Source organism: Gymnoscopelus braueri, assembly GCF_963280865.1.
Source record: "Gymnoscopelus braueri genome assembly, chromosome: 7".
Classification (NCBI taxonomy): Eukaryota; Metazoa; Chordata; class Actinopteri; order Myctophiformes; family Myctophidae; genus Gymnoscopelus; species Gymnoscopelus braueri.
Window position 1 is genome coordinate 38,272,168 of NC_137608.1, and position 15,500 is coordinate 38,287,667.

The window sequence follows — 15,500 nt, forward strand, 5'->3', positions numbered from 1 at the left end:
AAACTGATCTTAATGGTTCAGACTTCAGAAAATGAACACTTCTACAGTCCTAATAAAAACAGACATGTAAAATGACCAGTCTAAAGGTGACTTTTAGTAGGTGCTTCAATTAAAAAATAATAAACTTATTGTTAGGGATATTCGATATTGACTTTTTTGCCAATATCCGATATTCCGATATTGTCCAACTCTTAATTTCCGATTCCGATATCCAGTGGTGGACAGTAACGGAGTAAATGTACTTGAGTACTGTACTTGAGTACAGATTCTGAGGATCTGTACTTTACTTGAGTATTAGATTTTTTTGATACGTATTACTCTTACTTGAGTACATTTCCAAGACAAATATTTTACTTTTACTCAAGTATATTTCTAGGAAGGCTATAAAGTACTGAGTACTTTTAAGCCCACTCCACATCCACAACAATGTTTCGCCATGCATGTTGCAAGGAGTTGCAACATGCAACTACTTGCAACTACTGTACTTGCAACCATTAACCCCAATGGCAGTTGCAAGGAGTTGCATGGTGTGGTTGACCTTAAAACAGTTTTGTTGCAAGGAGTTGCGACTAGTTGCATTGGTGCGGTTTGGCCTTTAGGTTGGCTGTTTTTTTTCTTCCCTAAAATGCAATTGGCCTAACTTCTGCTCTCACACTAGCCGTGTTTCTGGCTCCCCCCTCCGCTCGCCTCTTTGTTACATCTTGTATGGGTGTATAGGAGTAAAAGTATTTAGTTCTGGTTCCTCAGTCATTTCTATGTTTTTATAGGTGTTTCTGAAGGCTTTGTATAACATCTACAAGCAAGCACATCAGTGCATGCAGTGCAGGTGGTTTCAGAGAGTTAAGGCGGTTACACACCGGCGAATGTGCGAATATACGCAAAATTCGGACTCGTTCCGAATAATTAAAAGACGCTTTTTCGCTTCGCTTTTCCGCGCCATGTACGCTTGCATTGACTTTATAAGGTTTTTTAAAAAAGCGTATTATTCGCACGAAAAAATCGCCCCGGTGTGTAAGGACCTTTACAGTACTTCTCTGAAACAAGAGTTACAAGGTCATATAAATTCATTGTGAAAACATTACAGCAATTCATTGATATCAAAATTAAGAAATGTACTTCTGATGTGAGTCCCGGGACTCACTGGTGGTCATTTGAATGAGTCCCACTAATCTTAGATTCTTAGATTAGATGTTGGCCTATTTGACAGTGTAAAAGCATAACATTAACAAGCGTCAACGAGCGTCAGCTGGAAACAGACGCACACACCTGCCCTCTGCAGTGCTCCAATTTGAAAGTGACTGGAGTCTGTCTCATTTCTTGCGGATCCGCGGACCCCACTTTGAGAACCGTGGCTATAGAGTGTCTGATCAGTAACAAGAGTCTCCATGTCTCTCCAGCTCTTTATAAAACAGAAAATGCATTTTCGTTTCATTTTCAGTTTAATTTCCAATTTTATCCAATAAGGATAGAGAACTCAGTCAGGATACAGATTAAACAAGTGAAATTGGAAGTGATGACACTAAGAAATGAGCTGACAAAATGGAAACTGGAACACTATAAAAATTAAGCTGATAAATGGGTACTCTCTGCTGATTGGCTGAAATATTGTCACCTAACATTTTTTTTTTCTTCTGTTTATTAAAGAGCTGGAGAGACGGGGAGGCCCCTGTTACTGAACAAACACTCTATAGCAATGGTTACTATCACATGGTTACTATCACAATATAGTTAACTTTTTAACAAAATACTTTTTGTTTTAACCAAAAAATATCACTTACCCTACCTTTAAATATACATATATACATATATATATAAATCTAATTTACGATAAGATAACAGGTCATGGCAAGGCCCGGATTCTTTTTTGTTTTTGTATACAGCCTTTAACACTCAACCCAGCTAAAAACTCACATATCCTTTATAATGATACTGTACATAGTAATGATGACATTTATTACACCTACCTATACAATTGTTTAAAAACAGTATATAAACAATACTCCACTATAGAAACTACAATAAAGGTTAATGCTAGAAGATGAGCGGCCCTATACATGGAAAGTAAGGAGAGAGAATCTACAGGTCTACTGAGTATTCACCAATGTACGGCGCCATACCCACCCTACACATAATGTGAAGTACTGGCAATAAATGCAGTTGTATACAACGTAAGTTCAGGAGTGGAGACCGCCCTCTGCTTAACTCGGCAACTCCCCGCTCGCCATCACCTTATCACCTACACCTGCTTTCCATTATCAGCCAGCCAATCTCACGTCACAATCACCTCAGTAGACGGGCTTAAATTCAGCCGTGAGCCTTTGCTCCTCGTTCCTACTACTAACGTGGTCTCGAACGCTCCCCCCATCCTCCCCGTCTACCTCCGCCGCCTCAATACTAACCTTGCTTCTTTTCTCTCTCTCAGGAACCCGGGAGGGGGCCGTATCCCGAGCCGAAGGCGACGCTACCCGATCAAGCCCCGGTAGCCGTCCGCTCCCGAGACATACTCCCCCCACCCTGAGTCTCGCCCTTCCCGGGTTCCGCATCCACACACATCCACCCATTTTCGTTCAATAAAACCTGTTAAACTTAAGCAGAAGGTGTGGTCTCTTACTAGTGAACACACAGTTCAGATATTCTTCCCACTATCGGGACGGCGACGTATGCCACTAGCATTCTAACAGAAAGAGAGAACATATCACACTTCGTCGGGCCTATTTGTGGTTGTGCCATAACCCCTACGCCATCGGCCTAGATGTGAGGCCGCGAAGTTAGTTATTATTATTATTACTTCACCGGCCTATTCGGGGCCATACATGTCGGGAACGATGCAAGTTGTTCCATTTATACTGGCTATGCGGCACAAACGTTATGCAAAGCTCAGCCAATCAGTTAAGCTGACGGGTCAGGTTAGCCACTCAGGGACTTACTGATACGGCAACCGGAACGGTCGCCCCAAAACACACTCGCCCCCATTTTTGGCACGGAACTCTCACCCCCAGCGGTGGACCACTCGCCCTGCTTGCCGCGGAACGCTCACCCCCAGCAAGGCGGACCACTCAGCCCGCTTGGTGAGAACAGACTACAGCCCCTAATATTAAGTTAGGAATAGTTATTTCAAATAGTGCCATCTGAAGTCCGATTCAGCGCCGTTCGCGTTATGTCAAATCGTAAATCATCGGTGAGTCAAAAAATGTTGAGCTCTACTCGGGGTCATATGAGACACACACAGCAAGTTTCAGACCGAAAGGTCGGACACTCCGAGTTATGCTGGGTACAAATTTTGTGTGACAGACAGACAGAGATTCCGTGAATTATAGCATAATATTAATATATAGACTATTGTTGTTGTTATAATTAACATGTGTTAAACTCTCAACATTAGCACCATGCGGCAGCTACAATGATCTGCTATTAGCTTGGGGGAAGGCAATAAACACCACAAACGGCTGGCATAAAACATAACAAAAAGAACCTAACACCTACAGTAGGCTAAATAATGCAGACAAGAATAGAACAGAAATAAAACAGTATCAACAACAAAACAGCAGAGACACCAGTGTCTACAAAATAAAACAGATTAAAGGGATAGTTCACCCCTAAAATGACTTTTCTATCGATTGGAGACTTGAATTCATGGATATTTTTTAGTTTTTGGCGCATTCCTAAGCCAATAATTTGATGACCGGGAGCTGTTCCGGTAGGAGACACAAAGATTCTCCTTTGTATCTCCTACTGGAACCGCTGCCTACCGGTCCACTGGTCATCAAATTATTGGCTTAGGAATGCAACAAAAACCCTAAATATACATGAATTCAAGTCTCCATGGGGTGACCAATGGATAGAAAAAAAGTATTTTTTTTGGGTGAACTATCCCTTTAAGAAAATTAACAATTATGTACACATACATAACACTGGCATTTAGATCTGTCTGATTCTCGCACGATACCCAGAAGGCTCACAATTTGGTGAGGCTGGTCCCCGCCTACCTACCGGTTGTGAGGAGACTGCTGGCAAAGATGGTTAATTTATGAAGATACACCATCCCAATTGGAGCCACTAGAAGTGAAATGGTACACAAATCCTACAAATGGTCTCCTAAGTGGGTGCTGGCGTCTGACGGCAAATCTGAAATGATGATGAGCGCAGGCGAGGGACAACTATTGGGGCAAACTTGAGGATCGCCTGGAGCAGAATAACCGGGAGGTGTTGGGGGTTACAAGAAGATTACCGGTTACAGTTCTGCGAGCACAGCAGTGACAGGGTACCGGGAGCAGGCCAATGAAATGACCAGTTTCTTTAACAGGTTTGATGAGTGCCCCTCAGCAGCGGACGAGGGCAGTGTTGGTAAATGTAGCAGCAGGGCAGTAGAAGCAGTAGCGGTGGACTGTGATGTTGAGGGCAGCAGCTGGGGAGTACTAGTAACAGCCCAGGCAGCGCCTCCTTAGCAGCAACAGGCCCATTCAGTGGCACCAGTTGCAGCAGGCCCAGGCACCGTCCTCACAGCAGCAGCAAGAATCTCCACAGTGGTAGCAACAGCAGCTGCATTAGCGGCAATAGCCCCTGGCCCAGGCGACACTCCCTCGGCAACTGTGGCCGAGTTTGATGCCAGCATGCATGGGAAAGTAAGCAGGGAGGAAAGATGCAAGAGGGTGCAAGAGCCACAAGCCCTGTTGATTTTACACTACTGGGAACATAATTTGGCAATTCTAGCATCTGAGTCTCCTCCACCATTGGCGATTCGGGCCATCCTGGCACCCTAGGCGAGATCACCAAATGTTACTCAAACGGTAACCAAATTGACCATCAAAAAAACTCTAATCCCCAATCAATTGGACTTCTGTAGAATCTGTACACAGTACACACCATGCATCAAATCAGGGTTTAGGCGGGTATTTATCTCTGCCAACACCTATTCAATCTAAGATTTACATCACCCTATGTCCACAGTTAGACGAGCCCCAAGTTCCCAAAGATATGTTTAGCACATAGTTTATTAGAAATACCAAGAAAATAAATCATACAAATTAAATAATAGTGAGGTGGGAGAAAACTAATAAACACAACCAAACTAAAAGGGACACCCTGCCTAGAGGAGACGACCAAGAGCCACCACAACCTTGGCCCAATGGCCCTGAAAAGGCCTCCACCCAGCTGCAGACCATGAACTCACCTTTACCTGTCTTGGGAAACAGAGCACAAGAAGGGCAGGGAAAGAGCCATGTCAGGTAAACAGGCCAGTTAGACAGGGCCCAGGGCCATCACAGTCCTCCATTATTCACTTTTATAGAGAGCAAACAATCTCACAGCTGTTGCATTGCGTTTAACCTCAAGGCAAATGGAACCACATTTTCTGCTGAATTGACCCAATGGCTCTCCAGCCCCAACAATATTAGCCATAATACAAAAACAAGACTGGATCTGGGCTTGTCTTTACAAGTTTACAGGATGATTTTGCCACATACATATTAGATTAATTTCATGCCTGCAAGCACTTTTCCAAACAGGTGTCAAGTTTTTCAGTAAGAGCATATCACATATTAGAATGAAATTCCTCATTAATGTGTTTAACCCTGGTGCTGAAACAAGGTTACCAAATGTGCCCGCTGTATTTGTTTCGGTTAGCAGAATGAAAGAAAATTTGACTTGAATAGAAAGTTGTAAGAGTCAGTGAATTTTAATAAAGGCATGCAAATAAAAAGTGAATGTACCACATACTTACCATTTCATAACAAAACGTGGATCAGCACATCATGCATTTGATGCAGTCATACAGTTTCAAACCACATATTTTATAGATGGGTTTAGTGTTACCATTCTTTTGGTTTCCTCAACAAAGAGGCTGCTGGAGCTATATGAAGTAATTTATAAGGATATTTATTAAATTATGTGACAGGGACATGAAAGACATGATGCTATTCATAACATGTGCTCATAATTTGTATACTTCTTTGATTCATTATTAAAGTCTTCTGATGAGGGGAGATGATTGATGTATTGTGTCCAATTGAAAAAGCGTGTGCTTAAAATGCTGTAAACTTCCATTCCTATGTGATCACAGATATATTTAAAGTTAGATACATTATCAGTTTGACTATTTATAACAACACAGAAGGGACACATGTGCATTTTCTTGCACATGAGAAAAGAACAAAAAACAACTTCTAGACTGAGCAATTTAAATTCAAAGGGGCTTTGCATGGGAAACATACATTTTCATTGTCAAAGCAAGTGTGAAACAAACAATCAAAACTAAGAAATGTATGTATTAAAATTAGAATAAATAATGTGTAAACAGTGAAACTTTGTAATCTAATATATTTTGCAATGAAACTTAAAAACTAGATTAAATACAAACATTTTTTTTTACTTTTGCTGTTAAGAAATAATACTTGTTAACACGTAAGGATAAGTTGATGTAAAACTTTTAAAACTTTTCAAATGTAATTAAATATATCTGCTCTGTTTGTCTAACGTCTATACAGTAGGTCTGTGTACCTGGATCAATAGTGTGCAGTATAGTGTAGTGCAGGAATATTAGTAGAATTTAAGGTGGTTGTATTCTGTTGGACAAATCTGTGCTATATGTTAGAATATGTTTTTGACGACCTTGCAGAATTATGCAAAGGCTAAAATGTAACTTAGATAGCATGTTATGTAGACACATGCCAGGTCATTGTTGACCTGGCATCCTATAGTGACAGTGTGTATAGTTTCAATGTAGGCTGATGATAGGTTCTTGGTTTACGTATATATTAGTTATTATTAGATTATTGGTTTACTTATGTATTACTTTATTATTAGATTACTATTTTTATGCAATTGATGTATTATGATGTATTGTGTCCTTGCTTACTGTAAATCGCTCTGGATAAAGAGCGTCTGCTAAATGCCATGTTGCTTCTTACGCCCAACCGGACCAAAGTGGTTTGAACCAACCACACTACCATCCTTAGAGGGCTAAAATAAGGAACATTTTAAATGGTTATTAGTGCCATGCAACATGACTTGTCAAGTGGAAATGGGTGTGGCTTATTTGGGGAGTTTAATGATCAAAGGAATCCAAGGGGAAATTTATTTTGATTGTATGGCCGATGGTTCAAGAGTTATAGGTCCATGAGGCTGATTTGAAAAATGTAGGGTAGCATTTCTTCCTTGGCCTAGTGGGTATGTGTGTGTAAAGTTTCACAGCTGCATACATGATTTGAGGCATTTTGTGCAAAACGGTCCCCTCCTGCAAACTTTGGAAGCCAATCTTAGCCAATCAGGATGGAATATGAAAACTGGACAGATCCGTCTTGATCACATGACTATAGAGATAATGTCTACCCATTTGCAACAAAATAAGTAGGAGTAATATAAAAAAAAGTGTTTTGCAAGAATCTGCCTCCTGGTGGAGCTATACCAGGGCGATGTGAACATTTCAGGGAGTGTGCGTGCAAGGTTTCGCGCAGATTGTTCCAACGGTGCAGGAGATTAGCTCAACAGACAGACAGACAGACAGACAGACAGACAGACAGACAGACAGACAGACAGACAGACAGACAGACAGACAGACAGACAGACAGACAGACAGACAGACAGACAGACAGACAGACAGACAGACAGACAGACAGACAGACAGACAGACAGACAGACAGACAGACAGACAGACAGACAGGGGCAAAAACATAGTCTCCGGCCATGGCCTACGGCCTGGCAGAGACAATAACCATTAATCCATCTCTGTGATGTCCAGATGCCATGGTCGTTCAAGTAGCATATAGGCTGAATTACTTCACTTCTCACCAAAAGGACATTTACCATGCAGGCACGATAAATGAACATGTGACAAACGTTTTAACCACTGAAACCCTATACTTAATTGACCAGTGTCCCCCCGAGGGATCTACTACCCCTTCCTATTTCAGCAGAAAATAGTTGATTTACAATTGTGGCGTGTTGTGAGCTTGCAGATCTGCTACTTTTTCTAAATGTTCATCCTGTAATAGCGATGCTAGGGTTCAAGAAGTTAAATCTATAATGAAATAAGCATTATGTTTTTAAAAAATTATAAGGACTCCTTATTTGAACAGAGTTTGTTCACAAGGGATGAATGAGTTTACTGATTTACATGATTCGTGACAGGGTTATGCTTCCACATCAGTTGAACCTTCACTAGGAGACAAAAGCACAGCCTAGGCCCACAGTCTGTTTTAAGTTGAGGTGGGGCATTTTTTATCACTCCTTTCTTCCTTTCAATGTAAGGAAATGTGCCGGACATTGTTAAAGCCTGGGCTACCTTATGCAAAAGCAAACTGAAGGGACACAAACCCACACATCAGCATGGAACAAACAGCGAGTCATGCAATGCTGAGATGGAACAATATATGACCCAGGCATGCTTTGCATGATAATTTCCCTAGCAGCTTCTTCACAGCCAAAAGTGGAGTTTTATTGTCCTTCCCTCACTGTTTGCATTCCATTGTTAGAGGGCAAGTACAAATATCCTTCTTTATTCAGAAAAACTCAGACAGAACTTCCACTACATTGACTGAACCCCAGTCCTTATCCATCCATCAGCATTGGCTACACAAGGCCTCCCAGCTCCAATCACTACCCCCACCCTAGTCTTTGACATAACGCTGTTGTGGCTTTCCGGGCCTTTATGCTGGCTGTTGTCTGAGGCAGATTGAAGACCCTTTTGTGTGCGTCAGCCCCCAGTCCTGTGAGGCCTGGAGGAACCTGCTGAGCTCTGAGTGGAGAGACAGGAATGCGCATATGAATGGCCTAGTGTGTTCTGGGCACCTGCTGATAGAGGGCCGGTATGCCTCGATGAGTCTCGGTTCATCAGCGTAATCATCTTGTTCAATTACACGTGTAGCGTGCCGCTGTGTCCCCCTGTCATTTACACTGAATAAGAGGGTCCGTTGTTTCTGTTGTTGTGAATGTTGCACTGTGACAGTTTGAAGCAACTATCAATGGACGTGGCAGGAAAGAAAGCCAGTCAGCTCCATTGTTTTACCAGTGAATGATTAATAACAGACTAGATGCAGCTATTTTGTTGTCATTCTATTGTATTCTAACCACATTGCCACATGAATGACTAGAGGGGAAGGGGGACTGCAGGGCATATCTCCCCGCATGTGGATTCTAAAGGTGAAACGGGGGGGGGTTTGCTCAACAAGTCCTTCCTTACATTCAGCATACTTGACTACGCATGTAATTTGTCTATTTTGTGCCAATCATTGCTGACAATATTCTGTAGTTGAATGAAAGCCTGTCATTCAGCTGCTGTCCAAAGATGTCAGGATTTTCCTGGTGCATCAAGTTCTGAACCAGCCTACCTACGATAACTCCATGTCAAGGACAATTACAATCCTTGATGTTATTCAGAATATTTGTTTTATTTTTTCGTATGGTTTCTCAATGTGTGCTATCCTTACGCTATGGTTTCACAAACATATTTCACTGTAGTGCATTTTCCAACACACTTATTTCAACATCAGAACAGGTAACCTTGAACATTAGTTGTCCTTGTTCATAATGTATTCTATTCAGCATCAAAGTTCAAGCTTTTTTCTGACTTTATGTTCAGCTTTAGTATCAGCAGCATGTATTTATTAGTTTATGCGTGCCCATGGGATATTCAGACTAACTAAAGTATATTAAAGTCCTGTGAGTAACATCACAGGCCAGCCAATGTTAGTGGATGACTCACCATCAAGTGGATTTGGTTTTGTTATCCTCAGAGAATTCAACCCCCATATCCCAGGCTCAAAAACATTGCTTTTGACAACTTTACCACATAAATGTCTTTAAAAAACCCTGTCTGGATGTGGCTGTTGCACTTGAATTCACATTGACGTTGGAATTAACAGATGCCAACTGCAACCAATCTTTCAAATTACTATAGTGATGAAAAAGCCTTAGAGGTTCAGTGGCAGCCCTTGATGATACTGTAAACTGCATCTTTTAAAATGACTGGGAGAGACAGGAGCTTGTAATATAGACAGCATGTAAATGTTAAATATAGACATACCCAATAATCTAGAAGTGCACATTTGACACAAGGATAAAGAGTGAGCCAGGTGAGAGGCCAGCATTATAGTCCAGTATAAATACAAAAAGCCTGCACAAACTGACAAAAATGTTGAGGATCTTTTAGATTATTTATTTACATAGTAAACAATAGCGACAGTAGGAATCAAAGTATGTGACACTTTGGTCCTCAGATTCAGCACTACTTCCCATGTTGTCCATGTTGGCTTTAAATAAGCTACCAGGTGTCCCATCAGAGTGCCAATATTCATACATATAATATATTGCAAAATACAAGATATTGTACAGCTGTACAAGTATAAACATAGTAACTTTTGATAAATAAATAAATACAAGGAGCCCCTGAGAGAAAGAGATAATCAAGAGGTTACAAAAATCAAATGGCTCTTCATTAAGACCCTCTGGATGCATTGTCGTCATGTAGAAATCCCATTTACATTTAGATTCACGTAATTAACATCATCCCCTCTAAATATTTTAGAGATCTGTTGAATAACAAAATGAGTGTTGAGACAGGATGACTGGCTTCATGAAAGTTCCTAGTACCAATAGACACTTTTCATGTTCTATGAGGCATGTCTTTCAGGCCTGTTAGTTTTTCTTATATATGTTGCAGCCCACATGGATATGAGAGAAGTGATATGACTGGTGAAAGTGCTTGTTCTCTTTGGGTTCTCACATGCAGTACAGTTGCAACAAAGAAAGAATCCAGTCATCCTGTCCAAACGCCTCTGGACAGAAACAGATTGGATGGAGGTTTCAGCATATACAGTACAAGAAAGCCACGGACATTCCTAGCTCTGTAGTAAGAAAATAGAGTAGAACCTTAAGATAGAATATCCCAGTGTTTTCTAACAATGACTGCACAAGACTGACTGACTTTTCTAGAGCTTTATAACTAGTAGGATAGGCCCTCTCTTGAAAGTCCACGCATGTCCAAGACTCCAGCTCAGAACCCTCCAAAGTGGTACAGAAAGAAAGTCCCCTTTTCAAGGAGGTAGGATGAGAACTTATAGCTGTACAATATATTGTATATTGCAATAAACTGTATGCATGTTGCAATATGTATTGATGAGCTTATTGATGGCACTCTGTTCCTCCCATTTGCCTCATCCCATTGGCTACTACCAATAGGCTTGAATATATTTAAAACAAACATGGGCAACATGCAAGTAATGCTGATGATGGTCTGGGGACAAACATGTCACACACACACACACACACACACACACACACACACACACACACACACACACACACACACACACACACACACACACACACACACTTCTTTCCACTGCGTCACAATTTTTTTTACTGTGTAAATAAATCATCTAAAAGAGCCTCAACAATTGTGTCATTGTGCAGGATTTATATATACTGGACTATGCTGGCCTCTTACCTGGCTCACTCTTGGTGAGCCTTGCGTCAAGAGTGCAATTTATTTATTGGGTATGTCCATATTTAACATTTACATGCTGTCTATATTACAAGCTTCCGTCTCTCCCAGTCATTTTAAAAGATGCAGTTTACAATATGACCAAGGGCTGCCTCTGAACCTCTTAAGGCTGTTCTTAATTGTCTGTATGTTTAGTGAGGGTGGTAGAGATCTGATAATCTATAGTTTCTAGAAGAGAAACCTCATGATTGTTATTAGTTTATGTTACCTAATTGTCTAGTTGATCTTTGTTTATGTGTGTATTGGATCTTATTTTTCTGCAATTTTGTGTCCTGCATTGTTGTTGTGTACTATAAGCTAAAAAAAAAACTAAATAAAGTTTGTAAAAAAAATAAAGAAAAAATAAACCTTATGATTGCTAAGCACTACATTAGCGCTTGTCATGCTGTTCAGATATGATACAAATTAATGCAGTATATATGATGGGCCTTTCCACATAAGAAAACAGTCTACATGAGAATATGGTCAGAATAAGGGTTGTTATGTAGAACAAAATTATATATCTATATAAATATCCCATAAACAGATTAGCACAACCAGGACCAAAACTATAGTTCAGATGAAGTGGCTCAAATATTAGTTAGTTAAACAATTAATAGAATCCCCTGTCTTTCAAATAAGAAGTTGCACAACACTAGCGTGCAAACATGTTTATAGATAAAGGTTCCAACAGACTATCATTACTTCCTGTAAAAAACCTGAACCTTCACCTTGGGTATAACACATAGACTGTATAAAATGAATGGACAGCGTCACGCCATTGGTTTCTACAGACCGTAAATGAAGCCCATTGTTCAGGAATGTGCAATCCGCCATCTTTAATATATACCAAAGGGCACGTCGGAAATCAAACGCTATTGCTTGAGACCAGACATGTGACCAAAGCGGGGGCGGGTCAACCAGACATGTGACCAGGGAACCGGAAAACAATCCCCAAAGAATGCTATTGGTTGGGTAGCTTGTCAATCAAGAACGCCGGGGGCGGGGAATGAATGCTATTGGTTGTGTAGGTTGTCAATCAAATCATCCCGCCCCTCCTGGAGCATAGCCTACTTTATCGTCAATTTTAGAATAATTTTAGCAAAACGCATATCATGACGATTGAAAGGAGACTTTAAACTAGCGACTGGAAGCATATAGTATTTATGACAATTTTTTATTAAGGTAAGAAAATCTAGTCTAAAGTTAGTCAAAAACCCATCCGCTTACAATGAGAGAATATTCTTTCTGACACCTGCAGGGGTAAAACAGCGCCATACAGGCCATTCACATGAACTGTCTCTCTTTCGTATCGGCTTCAATGTAAATATGTCAGGCTGGCCCCTTGGTATAACATCATCCACCACATAGAATAATATATCGGTCCATCACCGTTGCTATGTATGTAGCTCGCACCACTTCCGTAAACTCGTTGACGGGGAGCTCTGTTGAAATGCTGAAATGGCGCTTGGGTGGCACAGGGGTTAAGTATACCTGCCCATCTCCCCATATTCGAATTTCCACCGAATTTGACACAATGGTCTCGGGAGTCATGATGTGACAATGACCATCAAACAGGGTTTTGATACTCCATACCTTTCCTGTAATTGCCTTCAAAAAGATGTGGGTGGGGTGAGGGGTCTATTTCTTACAAAAAAACGGCATATATCATGAATGCAATATCCAATCATACCCAAATTAGAATCACATGAGAGAGCGCACCTCCAAAACCGTTTTCACTTCTGCCCATCGGGGGGTGCCACAAACATGTAAAGTTGCATCGTCTGTTGTACAAACTCAGCAGTTTCCTCGTGCTGCACCCCACGACTGACACAGCCCTGGGTAGGCGAGCAGGCCTGGCGGAGATCTGCACTCCGAGGAGCACACTTTTCTAGTTTGTACTTTGTTGCATGATAGTGTGCTCAACAGATTTTCAAGGTAACAACACTAGTAAATGCATAATGAAAATCTGTTATTTCATCAGTTATTATGAGTGACAGAGTCATGAAACAAAGTATAATAGGTTTAAAGGTAGGGCAATAGATAAGGGACAACTTCACAAACATATTAGTCCATATCTAGACAACAATACCAGTTGCTTAAAAAATACATGTATATATAAAATCACACCCTGTGTGAAGTGGGCGGTGTCTTGCTAGCTAATCACAATACTGAATGGAGTCAACCAATCATGTACAAAAGATAAATACATTTATTGAAACACTCTTTATGATGGACGAAACCATAACTTTAAAAAAACCAATTTATGTTTTTTTTTAAAGTTATGGTTTCTTATATAGGGCTATGCACATGTGTCATGTGACACTGGCCAATCACAGTCCTGAATAGATTGTGATTGGCCAATCACAGCGCAGGATAATTGTACAAATTTCCAAACCTCACTTATAGGGGCGGTTTCACTGCCCAAGATAATTGTACAAATTTCCAAACCTCACTTATAGGGGCGGTTTCACCGCCCAAAAATGTTTATCATAATAACTGTTGGAAAAACAGATACCCGGGTGAAGAATCATGACGTCACAATGAGAGGAAGTTGCTAGTTGTACATACTGTATTGAACTTGGTATAATATTGGTCTCACATTCAAAGCCAGATTTATTTGCAATGCTCTGGAAACCTATTTACTGTTAACTATTAATTATATAAGTATCCTTGTATTGTTTATGCAGAGCTTAGGTGAGTTTACCAGGGTGGACTTCTTCCACTCCTGACACAAAACCTAATTTAATAGATGTTTTCAGAATCTTGGGGCAGGCGCATATACTGTAGCTCTTCTAACACTGATTTCCTAAATATATAACATATTTATTTATATGCCAATATAAATAAATACAATTAAAATTCTTAGCCTACCGTTTTTTACTTTATTTGAATTTCCAGCATCTGTTGCCCTGCCTTTAAGAATGCCATGTATGTGGATAAGTAATACTGTACATAATGAGTTAATTTATTATTCAATTCTTACATGATGGGAACTAGATCTGAAAGATTCATTAACTGTCCTCTAACTGATGCGGTAGAGGTTGTTTGTCTCGCCATGCTTTTGAGAATATTACATCTCCATAATCAATAAAAAGAAACTTGTATACATCCACCCTGGACTCTGAAAATCCTACTTAACAAGGACTCAAGAAAAGAACAAAACAACCATATAACAACTATATATCCCTCAAAATCAATGTAGCCTATATTCACCAAAAAATACTTGGTCACTATGTGGGGGTTGAAAGAACAGGGAGATCATAATATGGAAGTTCAGTGCAGTAACTGAATGGGGGGCTATATACGTATATGTTTTGAAATTTAAATAACTAAACCATCCATGACAAAATACATACTCTCTATAAAAGTAAAAGGTGACATCTTGCTGAATTCTATTTTTTAATCACTTAGTTTTTGCCAGACCCAAGGGGTCGGGCTTACATGAGGCTTTGTATCTGTTTCGTCCATACATGGGCAGGGGTCATTTGTCCTCCGGCCCCAGCCAAAAAAAAGTTCGTGACGTCCCCTTTCGTCATACATGGGCAGGGGTCATTTGTCCTCCGGCCCCAGCGAAAAAAAAGTTTGTGACGTCCCCTTTCGTCACGAACTATTCATGACATCGTGATTCATGAACTTCAGTTATAAAGTGGTTTGTAGGTGTGTTACATACTAGGACTGCATTTTGGGTCTGGCAGAACCAGGTCTCCTGGTCTTGTTTAGAGATACTAGAGTTCTTGATTTGAGCACCAATATTTGGCGGTTCTGGACAAACTGGATCCATTTATACCAAATATGGACATATCGGTTGGATCGGCGGTCCTGGACAACCGCATATCCTAACTACTCGACGGCGGACACCACACTCCCCCGAGTTTGAAGTAGGTCGGTCCCATATATGCACATGACCATTGGGCATAGAGGTCGGATCTGTGGCTCTGGACAACTGGATCTCCATATATGCCTATATGGGAGTATCAAGTTTGTTTATGGTTATGTCTGAGTCATAGTGACATGCCTATAT